The following is a 25,255-nucleotide window of genomic DNA, read 5'->3' as shown; positions in this document are numbered from 1 at the left end:
GCTATCTATGTATATATATATCTCCAAACCTATCCTTTAAACCTATTCATTGAACCTATCCTTCCATCCATCCTTTCACCTATCAATCTCTCCATCCACCCTAAAATACATGATACACTACAACACTGATATAAACATATTTGGTTTGCATAGTTAATGCTATCCTTTAACCTATCAGAGAATGACACTAGAGCTTTGCAGGGCATCAATACAACGGACCTTTAATCATTCACAGGAACAGGGAAAATTCTTGAGCGAATACAGTTAAAACACGGTTTCCTTTGAATCTGCAAAAGAAATTACATTTCCTTTTTAGCACAGCACCACACAATAGATCCTATTTCTGCTATTTTCTTTTAATGCAAAAGAAGACTAGTAGGAATTTCAAATGTGAAGAATAAAACTACATTTATTTTCGTAATTTCAAAAGTGCATGCCAATACAGGCAATCTGAAGCACAGTACATAAATATACCGCCTGATTATGCTAACTTAATCCTAAATAAATGAACATTAATTGAAATTAATAAAACTGCTCTAACAACACCGGTGCAGAGACAGAATATCGAATCAACAATATCGACTTGCACAAATATCGAGTTGAAAATATCGTGGGTCAGAAATATCGACATACATATTCTCGTGGTCAAGGAAAAGTAATATTGATGTTATAAATATCGAAGTGTTTAGTAGAGTTTGCAAAAATATAATTGTTTAAAATATTGTTTGTTTATTAATGTTATGTATTTTCGTATATTATTTAATATGCATGTTGTATTTTTTTTGTTTAAGAATTGTTTGTATTTTAAATATATGTGTTACATTTTTAGTAGTTAATAATTTATTTTTGTTTGAATTTTGCATTGTTTGTTCTGTAGCGGGGTTATGGGTTTATAGGACAATAGGGTGCGAAGTAATTTAATTATATTAATTGTATTGAATATTTGTTATGTATTAATATTTGTTTAATTGAAATGTTATAGTGTCAAATGTGTAAAGTAATTTATTAATAATTAATTAATAATTGGTTGTTAATTAATTTAAATTAATTAATTCGTAATTTATTATGGTAATTTTGTAATTAATTTTAGGTGTGTTTTGTGTTGTTTATAGGTGTTAAAAGTGGAAAGTAATTTATGTTTAATTGTTGAATAAATAATTTGATGTTAATTAATTGAAATGTATTAAATGGTAATTCATTACCGTAATTGTGTAATCAATTTTAGGTGTTTGTTTTAGTGTTTATAGGAGTAAAGGGTGGTAAGGGTGGGAAGTAATTTGTACTTAATTAATTAATATATAGTTGTTGAGAAAGTAAGTATATATATTGATTAGTATTCATATATATATATATATATATATATATATATATATATATATATATATATATATATATATATATATATATATATATATATATATATATATATATATATATATATATGTATTTATTACCTACTGGCGGTCGCCAGTAGGTAGTCATAGTTAGGATCTAGTTTTCATAGGAAATCTATTTGGAATAACTTTGGCACCGATCGACGAATGCTCGTGAAATTCTCCAAGAAAATGGCCTGCTCCGCTCCTTCCCTGAAAGTTTGGGGGTGATTTGTCAAGCGGGGGCCGAGAAAAAAGGGCGGTCCCAAAACGTGTTTTACCCATGCAATTTTCCTTAGGACCTTTAAGTGAGGCTACAGCCGAACTGCTGAACGGAATTACACCAAATTTGGCAAAAAGGTAGAGTTCAGTTAGCAGATTACGCTTTTTGTTAAATGGTGCAAATTCGTTCAGTAGTTCCTGATAAAATCAAAAGTAAAATCATAGATATATCTATAGACGAAGTACCATACGCGTACGGTAAGCGTACCCTAAAACGTACGATTACGAGCACGAGCTGCATGCTGATTGGCTGTCCACTGTCTGTCAACACTCCAAACCAGGAAGTGTTGGCTGTCATCTTGTGCCTCGGTAGAACTGAGGCATAGGAAAGCAGTGAAAGAACCGCAAAAAACACGTGAAGGGGGCAGGGTGGAAACATCCTGACCCCCTAGGCCTGCTCAGGGGGTCCCACATGGATCCTTAGGCCCCAAAAAATATATATATATTTCTTTTAAATCTCGGAATACGCGTATGGTACGCAAACGCGGTGAAAAAGAAAAAAAAATGAAGTCTGCTTTATTCTTAATTAGCACCCAGGGGGCCAAATCCCGGGGGCAATTTTTTTTTGATAATCGGGGGCCCTCGTACCCCGGGGACGGCCACCCCCTGGGGCTTCTTTTTATTAAAAAAACCTGTGATGGGGGGCCGCCCCACATGCTCCGGGTACCGCCACCTCCCGGGGCTCTAATATTAAAAATAGTGGGGTTTGTGATGGACCCCCCAGCCCCAGGGACCACCAACCCCTGGGGCTTTTGAATGTTGGGAGGGGGGCCATGCAGCCCCCCTCCAGGAGCCTTTGAGGGCCCTGAGGACCGCCACCCCCCAGGGCTGGCTCCTGCAATGTCCTGGGGTGCCTACCCCCGGGACACTGCTGTTTGCTATGGTAGGGCGGCTCCCACCCTACCATAGCAAACTGCTTTCTTAATTGAAAGAGAGAGCATGTAAGCTGCTCTCTCTGAGGAAAAGCAATGCCGGCTCCCGAAGGACGCGGGGATCCGTCTGGGACCGTGCGGGCATTGGGGCTCCCCCCCACGGTCCCCAACGTTGTATTTGGGTCCCGGGGTTGGGGTCCCCGGGGATTATAAAAATTAGTGAAAGAGGCTATTTTTTTTTTACAGTAGATTTACCGTACGCGTACCATGCACGTACTTGCGACGTACGGTGCAAAGCCTGTAAGCCGTCCCGTAAGCGTACCTAAGCAAGAAAAAATCTATTAAAAAATATATTTTACAGATATCCATCAAGTTTATGTGTTTATACGTTAGTTGGTTCTAATAAGACCTTTTCTCTTTATTGGTACTTACAAGAAAGTACTTATGCATAGTCTAAACTTGTTGAGCCATTACACGAAGGGGGTTTGTGGCATTTCAGCCGTCTTCGGCCCGGCTTGCTTGAATTCTGATGGTGCAATGAGCTAGGGACTCACGTCTGAGTATACCCTTCCACGCTTATGGTGGACAAAATAATACTGGGCCAGGGACAGACTAATTTGCATATAGCCAGGTTCTGAGCTGGGATGGTGCAGTGAGCTGAAAAACGGTGTTGGATTAAGCCCTGATCTCTTGACTGGGTGAGAGTATTCTGCTTAATTCAGAAACTCTGTCCATCACCACCCCCTGTTGTTTAATTATTTTGTCCACCATAAGCGTGGAAGGGTATACTCAGACGTGAGTCCCTAGCTCATTGCACCATCAGGATTCAAGCAAGCCGGGCCGAAGACGGCTGAAATGCCAGAAACCGGTCCCCGGTAGCTTGTTTCCTTCCCAGTGAAAGAATTGGCTTGGTAGTTTGGTTTGCCCTGTTCCCATGATACACTGGGCCAGGGACAGACTAATTTGCATATAGCCAGGTTCTGAGCTGGGATGGTGCAGTGAGCTGAAAAACGGTGTTGGATTAAGCCCTGATCTCTTGACTGGGTGAGAGTATTCTGCTTAATTCAGAAACTCTGTCCATCACCACCCCCTGTTGTTTAATTATGCAGGCCCACTAACAGCATTTACTTTACAGTCCCTGGGTACACGTAGAACCACATTTTTAGGGACTTACAAGTAAATCAAATTTGCCAATTTGACCATGTTTAAAGGAAAGAGCGCAAACACTTTAGCACTGGTTAGCGGTGGTAAAGTGCACTAAGCCCTAACAGCCAATAAAAATGGATTTTTATGTAATAAAGCAGAATAAAACCTGCCTTTAATTTATGAGAAATCTTAGGCCAACAAGGACTTATCCAACCATGTCTCAGCAGTTAGTATGAACAATAATATAACACTTCACAAGGGAGGCCTGTGGAAGACTAGTTCTACAGCTCACCATCCTTGAAGAGCATCTCCCCATGAAGTCCCAGTATCATTTTGAATGTTTAACACAGGAGAGAGTTTACGGATGCATATTCTTTAAAGTTATTTTCAAGTATTCTGAATGTTATGTGAAGCAGATTAGCAGATCCGTATGTCCATTTACTTTGAGGAGTTAATAATTGGCATATCCCACTTCCATTGTATCAGCAGCAAATAGTTACAGACCCCACCAAACATTTAGCCTAACCGTGAACGTGAAGCATAGGTTGTCCTCAAGGGCACGCCACTTATGTGACAATTCACTTGTGTGACAACTTGTAGGACACTTTGTGAAAGGCATGTGCATTACATGTGCATCGCATGTGCGCAGCCTTTTGAATCTCAAAAGAACCTGGAGGGGACTACGGAGAGTAATCGCACAGCCTATGCACACATTTGTGCCAAGCAAGGAAAATCCTCCATGTTCATCACACCATCAGTGAGCTCATTATCAGACGTAGAAAGGGCGTGCGGAGCTCATTCAGTTCGCACTGTGAGGGTTTCGAGCTGGGGCCATGCAAAACCCCTACTAACCACAGACAATCAAACCAACCAATAGTAGAACAGGTCTAGTTGGCAAGAGGGGATTGCTTGTTTTACAGTCTAGGAAAAATCATGTCCTCCGTTGTGCTCCTTGTGAAGATAATGACTGTTTCCAAGGATATCAGAAAAAAGCTATGGGCTCAGTAGAAACTTGGACAGGCTTCCAACACCACAGGCACATCTGTGTTTCTTATTTAAGTCTGGCTTAGAGACAGCTTTAATTGACTCTGTGTTAAGCTATGGAAAGGAAAGAGGCGCATCAAGGACAGGCAAGAATGCACTTGCACAGGCAGTAGGCTGAGATGGCTTTGGGTGTACAGTTAGCAAGCCACGAAGCATACTATTAAGTAGTGGGGTAAACCACCAAACAGCTGGCATGCTGCAGGTCGGAAGGAACTCATGCTATATTACAGGTATGATACAGCAGAGACTGCTTCTATTTGGAAGACAATATGCACAGGCAGTAAGTACCAAGTGAGGTAAATCTGGTGCATGCATGCATTGAGAAGAAAGAGGTATTCTACTAAATGCTGGTCAAGAAAAACACTTCACGAATAAATAAAACAGAATAAACCTTCCTAACAAGATACATTGATATTTTTAATTTGCAACACAATATGTGATAAATAGATGCAAAGAGTAACTTTTCCAAATTGAGAGAAAAAGCCCAGAGAAAGCGGTTTTACACTTTTGCGAAACATGTTTTGGCTGTTTTCTTAAATGTCATGAACTTGTACAATGAGAATTTCATAGTATGAATTTGACATTTTTGAACAATTTCATTACCATTATTCTGATTACCATGCGTTAGAAAGTATACATCTTATTAACTGTTTGCATTTTAATAAATACACTGCAGGTGGCATTCAGTGTCTTAATGAGAAGCACCAGTTATAACAAGACCACCATCTCCCACAACTGCAAGTTTAGTTCAGATATAATAGGATGTTCTGACTGCACTTCTTTGGCTATTAAACACATTTCCTATTTAGGAGATACCCCTGGCTTATTTACATTCACTCCTGTTCAAGTACTTTCAGCCAGATTCAATAATCTTTCATCTAGCTGTTTATCATGTTTTTTTACGGGTTGAATCTCAGCCTGGGATTCAACCCGTAAACTAACCCGCAGACCGAGGACTGGGAGCAGGGACCGAACTGCGCCATCAGCCCAAAAAACTCACAGAAGAACTCTTGCTCCTCGAGTATTGAACTTTCTGTATCTTGGATATTATCAAAATTGGAAACAGTAATAATATATGCTGTATATGTGGAAATAGCCTTGAGAAAGCCCCAGCGCAATTCGCCAAGAGGGGGCGAAACACGTGTCGGCTGTCCATGTTCCACTAAAAAACAATAAAGATGTTACACTGCAACCTGAAATAGTTCTGTGCTCTGTATGACGACTTGAAAGAACGGATATTAATCCTAACAAGCACATTTGTGATCCCTCATGGAGTACACACTCTCCACTTTTCAAACTTGCATTCCTGTATGAAGCCCAAGAGGTCCAGAGCTTCGAGTGTGTCTCCAATCACCTACAAAAGCAGCTTATCAAAGCGCTGTTTAAGCCTTGGAATCCTTGGACCTTTCCTACCTTGCCAGTGTTACTTCTTGTGTTATATATCTGGGTGAAAAGACAGAAGCAGCAAAATACCAGTGGGGCAGCACACTAAGCTATGCACAGATGTTTAACTTGTGCTGTAAGCCACACCCTTAATCACATCGGCCACGCCCCTATGAGAGACCCTGTAGTTTTTTCATCCCACTTAAAAAACCCTGCTAAAATCCACTATATTCACATAAGTTCCGAACCAGACACTATTCAGGGTCTCTGCCCGTGGATTTAGGATTTGAACCAGGCGCTACCAATGACTTCTGCTGTAAGTACTCGGACTATTAGCAACCTCTTTCTGCAGGCATGACCTGAATCAGAATTCCAGACAGTGTAAACCATTGCACGACGGGTGCATTCTGGGTAAGAACTGCGGACTGTCTAAGGCCTACAGCTGGCATTTATTTTATTTATTTATTTTATTTATTAAGTTTTATATAGCGCGAAGAAGATCCCGAGGGATATCAGAGCGCTTTACAATATGATGGAAGGAAGGACATAAATGCAATATCCACATCAAGTAAGAAAGAAAAGAAAAAAAAGACACACAAATATTTGCAGATTATTCATACAGATTATCTCAGCTCTTGCTTTAGCAGTACTACTCAATCAAGGACATCTGGCCCAGCAAGGCTAATGTTCTCAAAGCAACATAGGAGGATCGCATCACTGAACCAAAGCTCTGCAACTCGTCCTATTACAATCCAATTCTTTGATCAACTTGCCTTCAGAAAAAAAGCTAAAAACTCAGTTGTTCCACCTACACCTCCTTAAAACTCTGCTTCATAAGCATGTCGATTCCATTCCCATCTAGACCCTTGTCCATCAACTTCAGGACAAAGAAAAACCCTGATACTATACAGTTTCTTTTCTCACCACGCATGCTGCAGAACTGTAGGCTTTTGTGGTAACAAGAGTGCACAATACATTTGATGAAATAGTTTCTGGAAGGACATCTTTCTTCACTGTTTGCACAAAATATCTACATGGCAGACTCACTACTGATTTTACACTGCTTTTGGCCACCTTCTACCACGAATATCACTCAGCGTCTCTTTACCGTGGTCCAAAGTATGACCGCTCCAATGCTTTGGCTTAGTCCACCTACCTTCCAGAAGCATTCAAAGCGTGCCTCATGTTATTTTATCATGTCCAAATCCCCACTTTGCAAATACCTGTGTTTGGCAACCTTCATCTGGTTGCAACTAACAGACCATACAATATATTTAACAGCAAATTGGAGCCAACCATGTGACCTATGCATAGCTAGTGAAAACTAAGGGGTCCATTAGGATGACGGGTGGACTAATATATGTACATTCGAAATCAGAGACAGTCTTTTTCTAAAATAAATCGAAAGAGCTAACTACCATTCTGTTTCACATCAATGGAAAAAACATACACACAGAACTAGCATTAAAACGCTATGTGTGCAAAAGGCAGGTTCTAGAGCATGATACATAAATCATTCTGGTGTCCTCTATCCAGACCGGAAATTGCACTGGTGCTGAAAGTTAAAACAGTTTCAATATTAAACCACAAAATCAAAAAAAATGTGTCACGTAGTTTCATGTACTTCAATTGTCTCAGATGCCTCCCTCGCCTCTGAGATCCTTCACGCACACTTTTTAATGCGCAAGCCAAATGCACATGAGCTTCACCATTAGCAGACGACCCTCCGGCCCCCTAACCACGTGTGCAGACTCGCAGGCGGTGACATCATCTCACGTCACATGACCCATTTACCAAGCACCAGCATGTTATGCAGCCTGGAGAGAATCAGGAGAGAATCCTTGTGCTCATGCGGCCTTGCTGGGAGCCGATTTGGCCGTGTCGGACTGACCGTGCAATGTAAAGTCAAACATAACATTGCATTAAGCACAACGAGGCCTGGTTGTGCTTAATGCAATGTTATGTTTGACTTTCCATTGCACGGTCGGTCCAACACGGCCAAATCGGCCCCCAGCAGCAGAACCGTCTGTCGTGTCCCAACCCACATATACACGTGGACACTGACTTCTTATTACGAGCTCTTTATTCACACTTCTAGCTCAGTCCCCGTCCCTACTCTAACTGCCCCTTTCCTAAGTCCGCTCCTCCTCTTCCTCTGACCCCCTAGCTCCGCCCACTCCCAACTACTGGTATGCTGACTTCACAACATCTCCCCCCTTTGTAACAAAACAAACAAACAAACTGACTTCTCAGTCCATCTCCACTATCAGTCTCTGGGGTGGACGTATGTCGTGATGAGTGTTCGCCAATAGTTCGTCTTTGACTAGACAAGCTCTGTTGCGGATGTCTGGAGGGATGGGGCCTTCAGTGTCTGGAGTGCCTACGGTGAGCTCAGTTTGATATCGGCAGTTTGTTCCCCATTGTGACTCTTGCCCACGTGACGCTCGGCCTCTTTTCCACGGGGATGTTACTTTAGTTCCCTTCCAAGTGTCTGTATGTGTTTTTGCTTCATTTTGCCTTGTCAGGTCGAGACCAACACTGTCTTCCTGTTTCGAGTCTGGGATGCCAGCCGGTGGAGTATGACCTGGGGAGGCCATCTTGGTATGACTTGGAGATTGATTGGTTGCCTCGGGTTGCTTCTCCCACTCCTGCTCGCGCCTGATCCAGGCAAGCCTTGGAACCGGCTGGGTAGTTGTGTGTTTCGTTCTCGTCTGATGATGACTTGGCTCTCCGGGCGTGCCCGACTTCCTTTGTGGATCGACTGGTTGGTCCGTCTTTATTTGAGTGCTACTGGCCACGATATCTGTTTCCATTTTGTGGGACCAGGACCTTCGTGTCAACCTTGCTGCCCCTACCCGGGGTGACGGTGTAGTCTTTGCGTCGCAATGCGCCTGTGCTCGATGTGGCAGGTTGTCTGGTGGAGTAATCGAGTGTGCATTGTCATTGGTGTTAGACACGTTGTTCTTAACGGGAAAAGTGTTCCTTGGTTCGCTGATGTGTTCAGGTGCTTGGCGCCATGGCCGTTGCCGGGACCACGACTCTGTCGACTCAACGGATCGGACCGAGATGCTATCTGAGTCAGAGGGGTCCTCACTCACTTCCTGCTGAGAATGTTTCTTTAAGAATGTTGCGTGTGGTCGTTGTCGGGACCACGATTCTCCTGACTCAAAGGATCGGACCGACATGCTCTCTGAATCAGAGGGGTGCTCCGTTAGTCTCCTCTGTGAGTGTTCCTTTGGGAATGTCTTACCAGGTGGTCTTCGGAACCGGGTAGTCCGGGATGAGCTGCTTTCCGTCTTGGAATTGCCTTTGCAAGGCTCCTTCGTGTGTCTGTGTCGTAACATCTTCACTGTTGTCTCATTTGGGAGATTGTTTGAAAATTCCGTGCTTGTTCCTTGAGTTTGATCCCAGGTGTTTGCCTCTTCGTTCTTCTCGTCTGATGTTACCCATCCACGCTCTGTTTCTACGTTGTCGCGGGGCCCAGGGATGCTTTGAGGCCCATGACTGTATGGATCTTTTCTTGCTTGTTGTTGTTGTGCGGGACCAGTCCGTCTTCTGTGATCTGGTTCTCCTCCCCATTTGTTTGGTGATCTAGTGTCTCTGATCTGTTGGTGGTGCATCCTTCTGCCAGCTGTTTCCTCGGGCTCATCTTCGCTCCTTGGTGATTGATGTTCCGGCGTCGATTTCCTGTCTTGATCACTGCCGCTCCTCCTATTGTTTGTCTTTCTCCCCCACTGGTTGTGCAGAATGTCATTTTGTCCAGGAGTGCAATCTGTCCCACTGGACGCTCCCTCTTTATCAGAGTGACGTGTGTTATGCGGTGACTGACTTCTTGAGGGACTCCTGGAGGATGGATGATTCCGGGGAGTTGTTCTTTGGATGGTTGAGTGACGTGCGTTGTGCGGTGACTGACTTCTTGAGGGACTCCTGGAGGATGGATGATTCCGGGGAGTTGTTCTTTGGATGGTTGACTCCAAGTATTCTTTGGTTCTCTCCGAGTGGCCAGACGCTGAGTAGTCTGACTCTGAGCATTCCTTGTCACTGTGCCTCCTCCGCTGTCTTTTTTGTCTTTTCTCTGGTCTGCCTTCTCTCTCTCTCTTTTTGTGGTTGTTGGAATTCTGGGTTCTCTCTTCCCAGGTATTTCGAAGTTTTGTACTCAGATGCACATCCCTCAATTTGCCTCTTGTTTGGACGTGCATCCCAATTTCAGCTTTCTTGATGATTTCTTTTAGCGACCAATGTCCTCTGAGTATCTTGTGGCTTGTTTCGGGGTTTTCACAGCCTTCAATTATTCGGAGCCGAACAGCATCCTCATTCGTAAACGTGTTGAAATGGCAGCCTTGAACCAGACTTTGCAACCGAATGATGAAATGCGGCAATGGTTCGCCTGGTTCCTGCCGTGTTGTGTTGAAGACCATGCGATTATGATCCACCTCTGCCTGTGCATTGAGATGGGCATAGAGTTCCTCTTGGAGTTTGTCATAAGTGTCTGCTTCTTCCTTGGAAAATGTTCTAATTGGGCATCGGCCCCCGGGACCCACCAGATGGAGGAGTAACACTAGACATTTTCTTTCTCTTTGCTCACCGTTGGCTTTCAAGAAGTCGTCCAATGCTTCCAGCCACCAGTGCCGTTTGAGATCCTGAATCCAATCGTCACTCTGTGCCACTGGGGGCGATACTTCAAGATGTGGATTGAAACATTGAGTTACGTCTCCTCCCGCCCTGAGAGAAGGAGGTCCTGATCGGTCGTAGACGCGGGGCATTGTGCTGTCCACTTTTCCTCGGATTCCAGGTGTTTCAGTTTGTGTTCTAGCTTGAGCTTGCTCACTAGTCCTTCCGCGTTCGGTCAACACTACACCCCTGAACTTGTCCATGGTTGGTGACAATGTTGGATTTCACTTGCTTGTTGTGTGTGTTCATTGGCTACCCCACACGCGTATTGGCTCGTGCTCGTTGCTGATTCCGGAGTAATTGCTTATGCTTTGTCCTGGTTTATATTTGTTTGTGGCTTCCTCCATTTGATGGACGCGCGTTACTTCCTGACATTCGCCACTGCACATTCACTTGCGTATCCCACTGTTCGCGTTTCCACCTATGCTGACCTTTGTTTTGTCACTGCTTGTTCGTTGAGTCACTCTTGTGGTTGCTCGTGCTTGTTGATTGATACACTCTCGTGTTAGCATGTGCTTATTCTGTTTGGTTGCCAAGATTTGTGCAGTGTTGTCCACGTGCCGTTGTCCCCGCTTACTGCTTTGCATTTACCAGCGCTTGTTTAGTTCACTCTTGGCCAATGCTTGTCCTTACAGGCGCCACTGCTTGTTGACTTTCCTTTACAAATGCTTGTCTTCTTGGATTGCTTCTTCCATTTGCATGGGCTTGTTTGTCGTCTTTTCAGCGCTTTATTATTCTTCACTTGCATTAACGCTGGTTCGCATGCGTCAATGCTTGTTTTGTTAGTCACTAATGCTTGCTTCACTTGCAGTTGCCAATGTTTATTTGCATGTACCAATGCTTGTTGCTTCACTTGTCTTTGCAGGCACCAATGCTCGTTGATTTGCATGTATCAATGTTTGTTTACTTGCGTGTACTAATGCTCGTTGATTCACTTGTCTTTGCATGTACCAGTGCTTGTTTATTTGCATGTACCACTGCTTGTGCTGGTCTTCGCATGTACCAATGTTTGTTGATTTGCATGTATCAATGTTTGTTCATTTGCATGTACCAATGCTTGTTGATTCACTTGTCCTTGCATGTGCCAATGCTTATTCCCACTGTTCGCCTGACTTAAAGATGGCCGCCGCTAAATTTCACAGGGATGTCCTTCCAGACGCCTGACTCTAAGATGGCCGCCCAAATCACGCGAGATGTGCTTGCATTCAGCCTGACATTCACAGGACTCACCGGCAGCCGGTTTTCTTCTGGGCAGCAATTCCTTCTCAGCCTTTACACCCTCCTGGGCTTCCAGCACACTCAGGTAGGGTCGGGGCAAGCTCCCGATTGGTCTTCATCATTTGCATATCACTTTTCACGCCTCGGGGTGGGGTTCTCCATCGAGGCAGCACACTTTCCTTTGGTGGGGCAGCGCTTCCTCGCACGGTGCCCTCACGGTCTCTGCTCTATGTTTTTCACGTTCAGTCAGCACGGCAGGGTCGGGGTTGGGCTCCCGATCCCTCGCACAGTCCACGCTGACCCTCACCTCACTCGGGTGCTCTCTGTTTCTTTTGGCGCGAAACGCGCTCTCGCTCCAGGGCACGTTCACGGGACCTCCGTGGTGTCTCAGACGTCTTCTGGTCACCGGAGCATCCGGCAGAATCGGGGTGAGCTCCCGATCTCTGCTTCTTCTTTGTTTTTCGATTCCCGTTTTTCTTGCACCGACAGCGTGCTAACGCTCACGCATCGCGCGTGAGGTTTCCCGACTTCTGGTCTCCGGCGGGCACCAGTCTCAGCGCGCTCAGCCGCGCTTGGTAACCGACCTTCGTGGGGCGATGTCCACCACGCCAGGGTGTCTCTGCTCTGCTCTAGGGCGCTGGGCAGGGTCGGAGTGGGCTCCCGACTCCTGCTTCTTCACGGATGCCGATCCTCGCGCATCCGGCGGGACTCGCGCTTTCGGCGCGAACAGCTTTCCTTTCCTGGGCGCTTCAGCGCTCGATCTGGCGGCTCCCTCTGGGCTCCCACGGTCGCTGGGGGGGGGAGCAGGGTCATCGGCTGCCGACCTCTTTCTTCTGGCGGCAGTACTTCCAGGCGACAAATTCTTTACTCGATGCTGCAGGGACAGGGCACTCCGGTCGGGTTCTGAAGGCTATGATCTTGCCTATCCCACCCTCGTCGCCAGCTGTCGTGTCCCAACCCACATATACACGTGGACACTGACTTCTTATTACGAGCTCTTTATTCACACTTCTAGCTCAGTCCCCGTCCCTACTCTAACTGCCCCTTTCCTAAGTCCGCTCCTCCTCTTCCTCTGACCCCCTAGCTCCGCCCACTCCCAACTACTGGTATGCTGACTTCACAACACCGTCCTCCTGTCATAAAACCGGCCCCCACCCCATCCAGGCTACTGGGGATTGCCCAGTGCCCGGAAATGCCAGTCTGGCCCTGGTAAGCTGTGGCATTCTTCCAAACAGAGAACAGTGATCTCTGCTTCTTTCCATTTTTCCACTTCTGTTTTCCACCTATGTGGGTGGCCTTGTAGGGAGCACGAGTTGATCTCTATAGCTTATCTGGCTAAAACTAGTGCGAGATCAAGAAGTTGCCTTCTCTCTTAGGTTTCTGGCATGCATATAAGGCATGCTTCTATGTTACATATGCTGCTTCTATAAAGCACTTTTTCCAGGTCTGCTGTAACATGTGACCAAAAGGTAATAATTTTCGGGCAAGAACAAATCATGGGGAATATTTACAATGAAATTTCAGAGCATGGAGTTGCGCCAAATTTTGCAGCGTCGCACTCCGACATTTCCAAAACGCAGGGATGTGCCTTATTTTCCAAAATATGGCACACCCCTGTGTTTTTCCTAGTGCTGGTGCTAAAACTAGTTGCCTACCACCAAAGAAGCCGCCCGTGTGCCATAGTGCAGGGTGCCTGTGTTGAGCGGAATTATTGTTTCTGTGCAGGGAGGTGTACCTTCATGCAAATAAATAATCACCAATGGCAATTTGTAACTTGTATGTGTGCTGCAGCACACATAGAAGTAGCAAATTGACATTATGTATGACACTTTCCTGCACGTAAACAATCGTTAATGGCATTTTGCTCTTATGTGTGCTGCAGAATACAGCACACTTAGAAAACTCAAATATGAGGAGTCATAAAGATATTTCTCCTTGTTTTGCCATTTTAATACCTGTACTTGCATGGCATTCGTTTTTGACACTGTCTAAGATTTACACATCCTTGTAAATCTGGGGCAGCATAACAAAACTCCCTTTGCATGCCCCTTTCACGCTAAGTGATGAGTATAATGGGGCTGTATTCACAATGCACCATTAAGCCACAAAAAGTAGATTTACTCTGCTTTGTAAATATGGACAAGGCAATAGCGCCACCAGAACGTCACTCAAAGTGATATTATTCCCTTGTAAAATACCCCTTTATGTATAAAATATGCATCAAGCAACTCTCATCAAGAACATTTCTTATCTTCCGTTCTCAGAATAATTTTTATTCCATGGGATGTAAGGTACATGTTATGTAGATAATTGAACTGAATATAGATTAATCTTGTGTTTCTTGATACCCTATGTGGGTGTTCAATTGTTTGTTCCCATTCTTTGTCTATAAAATGCCCTTTCCTAACAGGCTCACAATATATGTGAATTATCCTTAGGTGCTGATATGTTTCCTTCCATTCCCATCTGTGAGGAGGATCTGCAGCATTTATGTGGTGCTCTGCAGTTCTGTCAGACTGTCGCCCCACAATTTCATTACCATTGCTTCGAGTGTACGGTTTACCCGAAATTGTGCCAGTAGCAAACTTGCCTCTTTCACTAGCATGTCCATATGTCTGAACATCTTGGTTATGTAGCAGTCTCCTAAAGTGTATAAAGTGTCTACACCTACAGGTGTTCACTCTTCTAAGTAAGAAAACATAAATCTCTACAATTCTTAATGCTTTATTGCATGCCTAGATTTAAACTAGGATTCTTTGGACTAAGCATTGATATAAAAAAAAAAACAATACATAAAGAAGGCAATATTGACGAGACAATGTAACAAATGTAACAAATGAGATTTATGAAGGAAGAACTACCTTCCGTTTCAGATGAGTATAGAGCATAGAGTCTGCTACCTGCTTGGAGAACACACTATTTCAATTTTTTCTCCATTGTTCAAAACACTAAACAAAAACAAGGTGTAAAACCAAACATCAAAGTGATTTATTCAACCAATTTAAAAAAAGCTGTAACAGTTATAAGGGGACATTCATACAAATGTAATTCATTTTCAAAAAACAAAAACACCAAATTTGGAAGAAAATTAAAACTTTACTAAGAGAGCATGCGTTTTGTGATTTTTTGTAAACCCATGTAGCCATTTAAAAGAAATCGGTGCTTAGACAGGGGCTTGAGTTGGACTTGACGGGGCTAACTGTTAGGAATATGGGGATGGTTGGTCCTGTGAAAGTCCCAGGATTTTGTAAATTAAAACACTAGGCCCTCTGATAAGCTGAGTGAGCTTTTCCTCATGTTAGCCATTTTGGTACCACAGTACTAAATAATATTATTGGCTGACTGCAAATCAAAAGAAAATATAATAACAGTTCATGGGCCTCTGGTCTTGAAAACGGTTTTTAAAAAGGTATAGGTGAGCAGGGAATGGGACACCCTGACTCCCCAGGGACATTGGGGTGGTAGGAAGGGGCGAACAGAGAGAAACCCACAATGAATGAAAAAATAAAAGTAAAAACAATTGGGTGGTGGTTATTGCACTACTTTCGAGGGACCCAACATTGGCGTGAGGTGCAGTCACTGCTCAAGCTTCACCCCCATCGAAGCACAATTCTGTGCAAGCTTCTCAAAGAAACTTGCACAGCCCAGCAGTACCATACGGTGGAAGCTGGCATGACTGGTACTACAATCCCTGAGAAAAAAGAAAAGAAAATGTTGCTTGGGTGCCCACACTAATCGGGGCTAACTTGCTAGCCAGAGGTGACACCCTTCAGTCAATCACTGTTAAGCTGTGTTGGAGAATAGGTTTTGCTTTTTTGGAGATTAGCTTGGTCAGTTCTCAGGTTGTGGCACCAGAGGAGACAGCTGATCCTTCCATACATTAAATCACATGTAACATAGGTTAGGCTCATGTTCAGTGTGAGTAAGTAAGAACACTCCTAGGTGTTCTTCAACTCCTATGTGTGGGATGCTTTGGAGAGACATCCATTTAATTGTTTGCAGTGTTTACCTGGGGTTAAGGGGGAGAAGCTTGACAGTTCATACACATGAAAGCAAAGTTGAGCATTTACGCACAGATTGATATGCCACACGCACTGTCATCTGAATCAGCATCCCACAATATGTGGCAAGAATCCTTGCTCGCTTGCAATATACATACACTTTGTCAGTTAAAAATATCCACCTGGAATGTCAGAGGCTTGAATGCATACACAAAGAGCTATAGAGCACTTAACTATCTTAGGTAACTTGGTGTAGGGATTGCCTTGCTTTAGGAGATCCACCTGACAGAGCCGAACAAAATGAAGACATGAAGGGAACAGATGTTCTCCTCCACATACTCCTCCTATGCCAAGGAAGTTTTAGTGTGGATGGCCTCGGTACACAGTCTAAATATCGAGTTCATATATATCGACCTACAAAAATATCGAGATGCAAAAATCGAAGGTATAGATATTGAGGTCAAGAATATCGTTGGACAGAATATCGACCATAAAGTAAATAATATCGATTTTTTTTATCGATGTAAGTAATATCGAAGTTAGTAATATCGATAGCATATATATCGATGTTACTAATTTCGATGTTACTAATATCGATATTTGTATTATTGTTATGTATTTTATTATGTATGTGTAATATGTTTTTGTTAAGTATTTTAATTGTTTTAAATTATATGTGTACTATTTTTATATATTAATAATGTTATTTTAAAGTAAATGTTATGTTTTAGTACCCGAGTGGGTTGTGGGTTTATAGGGGAATAGAGTGGGAAGTAATTTAAATATACTACATTAATTATTAATTTTTAGGAATTATGAATTCATTTTAATTAATGTTTGTTTTTATTTCTGTAGCGGGTTGTGGGTTTATAGGGGAATTGGGTGGGAAGTAATTTAATTTTAATTAATGATTTATATTTATTTATTGGTATGGATAATTAATTTATTTATAATTAGTTATTAATTGGCAATTAATTATTTTATTGATAATGAATTTTCTTAATTGTGTCATTAATGTTATTAATTGTTAATCATTTTTTTTAATTGATAATTAATTTTTAATTAGTACATTCTTTTGTTAATTGGCAATTAATATTTTTATTTGGTAATTACTTTTTATTAATTGGAAATTATTTTTAATTAATTGGTAATCAATGTTTTATAAAAAGTTCTATATGGTATGAAAAATTATGTTATTATTTAATAATTTTTCATTGTGAAATAATTTTAAATAATGTATATTTTTTGTAGTGACAAATATTTTATTGTTTATTATTTATTACTTGACTAATATTTATTAGTTAATATTTATTGGTATTTATTGTAAATTTATTGTTAAGTAATTATTCAATTGTAATTGCTTTTAATAATTATTAATTGTTTGTACATGATGTAGATTTATGTAAAATTCTATCATTCATTATTTTAAATATAATTTTTTTTATGAGTATGTTATATTTAAATTCTATGCTATCCTACGTTTTCCTTTCTGTTTTACTCCCTGGAGTTGGAACAGTAATTTTGTACCTGTACGCTATCCAACGCTTTCCCTACTGTAGCACCCTCTGGAGTTGGAATAGTAATTTTACCTCTACACTTTCCAACGCTTTCCCTACTGTTGAACCCTCTGGAGTTGGAATAGTAATTTTTACCCCTACGCTATCCAACGCTTTCCCTACTGTTTCCCCCTCTGGAGTTGGAATAGTAATTTTTACCCCTACGCTATCCAACGCTTTCCCTACTGTTGCACCCTCTGGATTTGGAATAGTAATTTTTACCCCTACGCTATCCAACACTTTCCCTACTGTTGCACCCTCTGGAGTTGGAATAGTAATTTTTACACCTACGCTTTCCAAAGCTTTCCCTACTGTTACACCTCTGGAGTTGGAATAGTAATTTTTACCCCTTTGCTATCCAACGCTTTCCCTACTGTTGCACTTACTGGAGTGGGAATAGCAAGGTTCACCCACCTGCTATCCAACACTTTCCCTACTGTTGCACTCTTTGGAGTGGGGATAGTAATTTTTACGCCTACGCTATCCAACACTTTCCCTACTGTTGCACTCACTGGAGTGGGAATAGTATTTTTTACCCCTACGCTATCCAACTTTTTCTCTACTGTTGCACTCTCTGGAGTTGGAATAGTCATTTTTACCCACCCGCTATCCAACGCTTTCCCTACTGTTGCACTCACTGGAATGGGAATAGTAAGTTTTACCCACCCACTATCCAACACTTTCCTTACTGTTGCAATCTCTAGAGGGGGAATAGTAATTTTTACCCTTACGCTATACAACGCTTTCCCCACTGTTATTTATTGGTATGGATAATTAATTTATTTATAATTAGTTATTAATTGGCAATTAATTATTTTAATTGATAATGAATTTTCTTAATTGGTCATTAATGTTATTAATTGTTAATACATTTTTTAATTGATAACTACTTTTTTAATTAGTACATTCTTTTGTTAATTGGCAATTAATATTTTTATTTTGTAATTATTTTTTGTTAATTGGAAATTATTTTTAATTAATTGGTAATCAATGTTTCATAAAAAGTACTATATGGTATGAAAAATAATGTTATTATTTAATAATTTTTCATTGTGAAATACATTTAAATAATGTATATTTTTTGTAGTGAAAAATATTTTATTGTTTATTATTTATTACTTGATGACTAATATTTATTAGTTAATATTTATTGGTATTTATTGTTAATTTATTGTTAAGTAATTATTCAATTGTAATTGCTTTTAATAATTATTAATTGTTTGTACATGATGTAGATTTATGTAAAATTCAATTATTCATTATTTTAAATATACATTTTTTTATGAGTATGTTATATTTAAATTCTATGCTATCCAACGTTTTCCTTTCTGTTTTACTCCCTGGAGTTGGAACAGTAATTTTGTACCTGTAAGCTATCCAATGCTTTCCCTACTGTAGCACCCTCTGGAGTTGGAATAGTAATTTTTACCTCTACGCTTTCCAACGCTTTCCCTACTGTTGAACCCTCTGGAGTTGGAATAGTAATTTTTACCCCTACGCTATCCAACGCTTTCCCTACTGTTTCCCCCTCTGGAGTTGGAATAGTAATTTTTACCCCTACGCTATCCAACGCTTTCCCTACTGTTGCACCCTCTGGATTTGGAATAGTAATTTTTCCCCCTACGCTATCCAACACTTTCCCTACTGTTGCACTCTCTGGAGTTGGAATAGTAATTTTTACAGCTACGCTTTCCAAAGCTTTCCCTACTGTTACACCTCTGGAGTTGGAATAGTAATTTTTACCCCTTTGCTATCCAACGCTTTCCCTACTGTTGCACTTACTGGAGTGGGAATAGCAAGGTTTACCCACCTGCTATCCAACACTTTCCCTACTGTTGCACTCTTTGGAGTGGGAATAGTAATTTTTACGCCTACGCTATCCAACACTTTCCCTACTGTTGCACTCTCTGGAGTTGGAATAGTCATTTTTACCCACCCGCTATCCAACGCTTTCCCTACTGTTGCACTCACTGGAATGGGAATAGCAAGGTTTACCCACCTGCTATCCAACACTTTCCCTACTGTTGCACTCTTTGGATTGGGAATAGTAATTTTTACCCCTACACTATCCAACTCTTTCTCTACTGTTGCACTCCCTGGAGTGGGAATAGTAATTTTTACCCACCGCTATCCAATGCTTTCCCTACTGTTGCACTCTCTGGAGTGGGAATAGTAATTTTTTCCCCTATGCTGTCCAACGCTTTCCCTACTGTTGCACTCTCTGGAGTGTGGATAGTAATTTTTATCCCAACTCTATTTAACACTTTCCCTACTGTTGCATTTTCTGGAGTGGGAATAGTAATTTTACGTCCTACGCTATCCAATGTTTTCATTATTGTATTTTTTTGGACTTTAAATAGTAGTTTTATGTATTTTTCTATTTAATATTTTTTGTATTATTTTAAATAATGTAGTATTTAATTATTTGTAAAAATATTGAAAGTATATATATTTTTCTAATTTATTAAATATAATTATTTATTTTTATGTTGTTATTTTATGTGTGTAGATGTATTTGTAATTTATAGTATTTTTAAATAATTTATAAGTAATTAAAATAATTATTAAAACTTATTATTAGGTAAAAATATATTATATATTTTATGGATATGTTTAATTAATGTATTATTATTATATATGTATTATTTATTAATTGCAAACATTATTAAATATTTTAACTATGTTTATTTTATTTTTAAGTATTATTTACTTTATTTTACACATTATTATTAACAGATAAAAAAACGATATTTTTAACATCTATATTTTTGTTTTGTACTTACCATGTTGTAGATAGGATGTCGATATACTTGCCTTCGATATTCCAGCGTCGATGTTTCTGTAGGTCGATTTTCTGTCTTTCGATATTCTGTCATAGATCCGATGGCTCTATTGAGGCAGTTCTAGCATGGGCATTCCCACATTGGTTTAGAGGGAAGATATGTGTTGGAGTATAGAATCTTGAAAGGGGTTGAAATCTGTATCTTAAACTCTTATGCACTGAATACAGGAAAAAAGGCTTCTTTTGTACACTATTTGAATTGATACTTTCATATACAGATTTACCTCAGATTTGGGGGTACTTTAATTGAGTTATAGATGGTGACAGAGATAGGCACGCTGCCAAGCATCCACAAAGCTAGTGTTGCATTGTCTGAGGTAACAACAAGTCTGCACGGATGAACAGGCAGTTCGTATGTCACCCACTAACCCATGACACCTATAACAGGCTAGACCACATTTATGTATCCAGAGACTTTACTTTCAGGTTGCAGAGTGAGCAGTATTTAAATATATTTCTCTCCAGTCATTGGATAGGGCCGGTCAGCAGGAACTTACCTCAGCTTAGAAGCTGATCCCAGATGCAGTCAGTGACACAGTATTCCATGCATATATGAGAGTGGTTCTGGAAGAATCCTTGGGTAAAAAAACTGGAAATCAACAACAACTTCCTTAGCAACAGAGTGGGAGACCATAATGTGATTGGGGGTATGCTTGTCAAAAGTATATGTTATCAAAAGACACTAACAACACTTCTTGCGTCAACAGGAGAAGAGACTGGTGCAAATCCAGGTGCAGGAAGTACAAATTTAATCCAGACAAGGACTCAACTGGAAATCATTTGAGACATAGCAAAGAAATGGGACGTGTTGGACAGACACAATCTGACAGAATATAGGCAAACATTTTACAGGAAAAAGGGATACATCTGGAATACTTCTAGGCTGGCTCCTAAAAAGGGAGTCTCATGCTCATTTGATATTGCCCCGAATATGACTGATGGGATAGTAGCGGTGACTCAAACTGGTATCAATCACACATTATCAGAATGCCTAGCCTACCTATAAAAAAGACTGTCATTGCACTGTAAACCATAGATTGAGGCATTCCTAGAATACACTGATCACCTGAGAATATCTCAGGAACAGAAGGGACTAGAGTGAGATGTTACTAGAGAGGATGTGGGCACATAATATATGCCAACTACCTCCTGTGAAACTACTAGGTATGAATTGGACTCTCCTTTGAGATTTATCAAGTGGCTACAGATCTAGTTGCAGAAATACTACTTGAACTATATACAGAGGCCAAACAGCAAGCTCCCTTGCTGGAGACCATGAGGGGAGTTATCATTATGGTTCTTGAACCTGATAAGAACAGGACAGAGTCCAGATAGACCTTTACCCATGCTAATTATTGATTCAAAAATGCTTTCTGAAATACTAGTAAATATGCTGCTGAGCAGAGTTGGGAATGTAGTACAAGAGTACTGCTATGGTTTCATCCCAAAATGTAGAACAATGATGAATCTTAGATGCCTGAGCACTGTCATAAACTCCATGGGGAACACTCCCTTGGAATGGCTCTGTAATTGCTCATATCAAAATAAATTTGATGTACTTAGTTGTAAATACATGATGGAAATCCTCACTAGAATGTTGTTTATCCCTATTTCTCTGAGCTGGATTACATTCTAATATTAGGGGGTCGATTCCGATTCAGGAAAAAAAAACGTCTGTACGGTTTGTATCCGGAGCCCTCTCCGTACGAATCGTACCCGTCCGTCCGAGTCGCGTAGTACGATCAGTATTCCGTGAATCTGTCCGAATTGTCGCGATCCGTACGCATTGCAAGGCTGAAACCGTGAACCGTACGACTCGTACACATGCCGTACAACTCGTACACATGCCGTACGACCTGACGAGTACGATCCGGACCGGGGTATGAAGACGCGATTCGTAAGGTCCACGTCAGGTAAGGGCGAGTCGTAAGAAAAAGCACACAAACACATACACACCGTACGGTCCGTACACCCCATGATCGCAGGGGTACGCACTGTACCCCTGCGATCATGGGGTGTACGGACCATACCCCATGTATGATGGGTGTACGAGCTGTACCCCATGTACGATGGGTGTACAAGCTGTATCCGATGTACAGTGGGTGTACGAGCCGTACCCCAAGTTTGATGGGTGTACGAGCCATACCCCATGTATGATGGGTGGTATATTGGAGAGGCGTGGTGTTAAAATTCAGGCTAATGATGGGTATCCGGCTTGAGTCATTTATACAAAATTGTTTCTACCTGACACTAAACAATTTTCAGCCCTTTGCCTAATGTTGGTGAAACCCTGTATAGCAATACGTGGATTGTCGAACAGAAATCCAACATGACATACTGGGGAAAAGACATGATGGAGTGGTCCCTAGCAGAAGCAAAACATCGGATAATGATCAGGAATGTTCTTCTTTTTCTTCTTCTTTGAAATATATGTTGCTTAATCAAAAATAATTGTCAACAAGTGTTCCCCATCGTTTTATTTCATTTCCCTGTGTTATTTGTAATATATGAAGACTAGCTAAAAATAACTGTTAATGAGTATTCCCCATCATTTTGAAAAATGAGTAGCCTTTGAAACATGGGATCAAGCCATGATAATTAAGAACTGTAGTCCAATGATAGGACAGGAACAGCTGACTCCACTATCATTTGTATGTATGTCTTTGTAAGATATAAGTTGTATTGGTGCACTTATGTATATCGGTAAGTTTGTTTTTAAATGTTTGTGTATATGTGTTTTCTTAGAGCCCTGAGGAAGCCCCTTTGTTGACCAAACGCGCTGGCTATGGCTATTGAATTTTAATGAAAACTTTCAACTATCCAACTGAAAGGTGGAAACTGCGGTGCTGGTCTTATCTGCCAAGCAAGTAAATAGGTGACAGAGAACAGTTTAATACCTGACTGGGACATTGGCTGATAAAAAAAAGGTAATTGCTGCAGCTGCAAGGAAGGATTATGATGTGGGTTGATGTTTGTTGAGTATCTATGTGGCATGGAATAAGCAGAAATGCACAAAAGAGAACTCTGTAAAGATAACCCATGATTTGTTATAACTCATGTGCACAAGCTTATTGTTGATAAAATGTGTTGTTACCGTGTTGGATAATTGGAAAACACAAACAAAGATACTGAAATAAATTATTAAAATAATATTTTTGTTACAGCTATGTGTGTTGTGCTAATCTTTTCTATTTCTGTTCAATTAAGTAAAAATCTACATGGTCCTAGGGATTGAGTAATTCCATAAAACATCTGTAAATGAACCAAGCAATTGTGTAACACAAGAAACATGGTTTGGATTGGAACCATATGACAAGAGAGACCGCCTGTAGCCAACAACCAAACAGACAAATACGATTATTTTGTGACAAGGAGATTATAGATAATTCTGTTAAGCCATTTGGTTTGGATATTTTATGATCATGATCTGAGAAGACAGGATGTTGTTTATTGGCATGTAAATTGTGTTTTCAAAAAGATATGGAGGGTAAACGTTTTCTTTTTTCAATAAATTGTATAATTATTGGCTTATTCATGAATGTACCTCAGCTGTTTTCATAATGAACATTAATTTGGGTTGCTCTCTGCCACACCAGGGTGGTTTCTGAACACGCAGAATTGCTGGCAGTGTAATGCCAATTGCTAAGAATTTCTCATCTATTTTTTTGCTGTGGATTCCGTGGAGCATATATTTAGGTTGGGCATATAATGGTTGCTTCTCTTTCCCTCAAATTACATTTTACTGTCGCAGGAAGAGATTAGATATTGATTCTTGCCTTACCTAAACACCAGAGGCTTTAACCCTGCATGATACAATTTACCTGAATTAACTTCATGGTGGTCCTAAAAAACAAATGGTGACAGAAAACCCCACTTTCTACCATGATGTAGAAATTCAGTCCAAAATATATATATATTATAAAAATAGTTTATTCCGAGAGAGCACAGTACAAACAACTGCTTTAGTCTAAATCTTCATAACTTCTGTCGCATGGAACGTGGAATGTCACAAACCATGGCAACAGAGTACAGATAATGTTTCAAGGATTAACTTCTATACATACTGAAAATTAAAGGAGCATGAATAAATAGAAGCATACAACATATCTTATCCGTGTAAAAGAAACAAGCAAGGATAAAAACAACAAAAAAATGAAAAGGTTACACATAGTCCCTAAATCTTACAGGAGAATTTATGACTCAACAGTATTGCTATTTGATACATTTTGAGAAAAATGTAAATCTTTTGACACAGTCTGAACATTGGTATTATTATCAGATAAGGACTACATCTCATTCTCTCTTGAAGATGGAACATAAACAGAATAATTTTGACATTTGACCACAGGTCTGACATTCCACACTTTTCCATCATTAGTCACAATACTATTAAGATTGACTTTGACTACTTTACATATGGGACCGAATTTGGAAGTACCTTTTACAACATAACCTGGCTTACATATCCTTACAAGATCACCAACAGTAAAAGTGGGAATCTTAATTTTGTATTTGGTGTCATGATAAGCCTTAATTTTATCTTGATGTTGTTTGACTCTCAAGGATGTGTTGAAGTTGAAGTTTTCAGCAGGAACAGAAAAACTCATTTTTTTCTTAATCCACCAAGGACATAATTTCTATACTGGTTCCCTACCTCTCAAAGGCAGAACGGACTAAGTTCAGTAACAGAATGGGGAGTAATCCTGTGTCATCCACAGTCTTTCCTGTAAAACTTGCTTCCACTCACTTCCAGTTTTTCTAGCTCACTCTACACATTCTTTTAGTACATGAATAAACCTTTCTACCTGACCATTACCTTGTGGTTCATACAGGGGAGTGGAGATGTGTTTTACACCACAAAAAAGAA

Source organism: Lissotriton vulgaris, chromosome 4_1 (assembly GCF_964263255.1).
Source record: "Lissotriton vulgaris chromosome 4_1, aLisVul1.2, whole genome shotgun sequence".
Classification (NCBI taxonomy): Eukaryota; Metazoa; Chordata; class Amphibia; order Caudata; family Salamandridae; genus Lissotriton; species Lissotriton vulgaris.
This window is presented reverse-complemented; position numbering follows the sequence as displayed.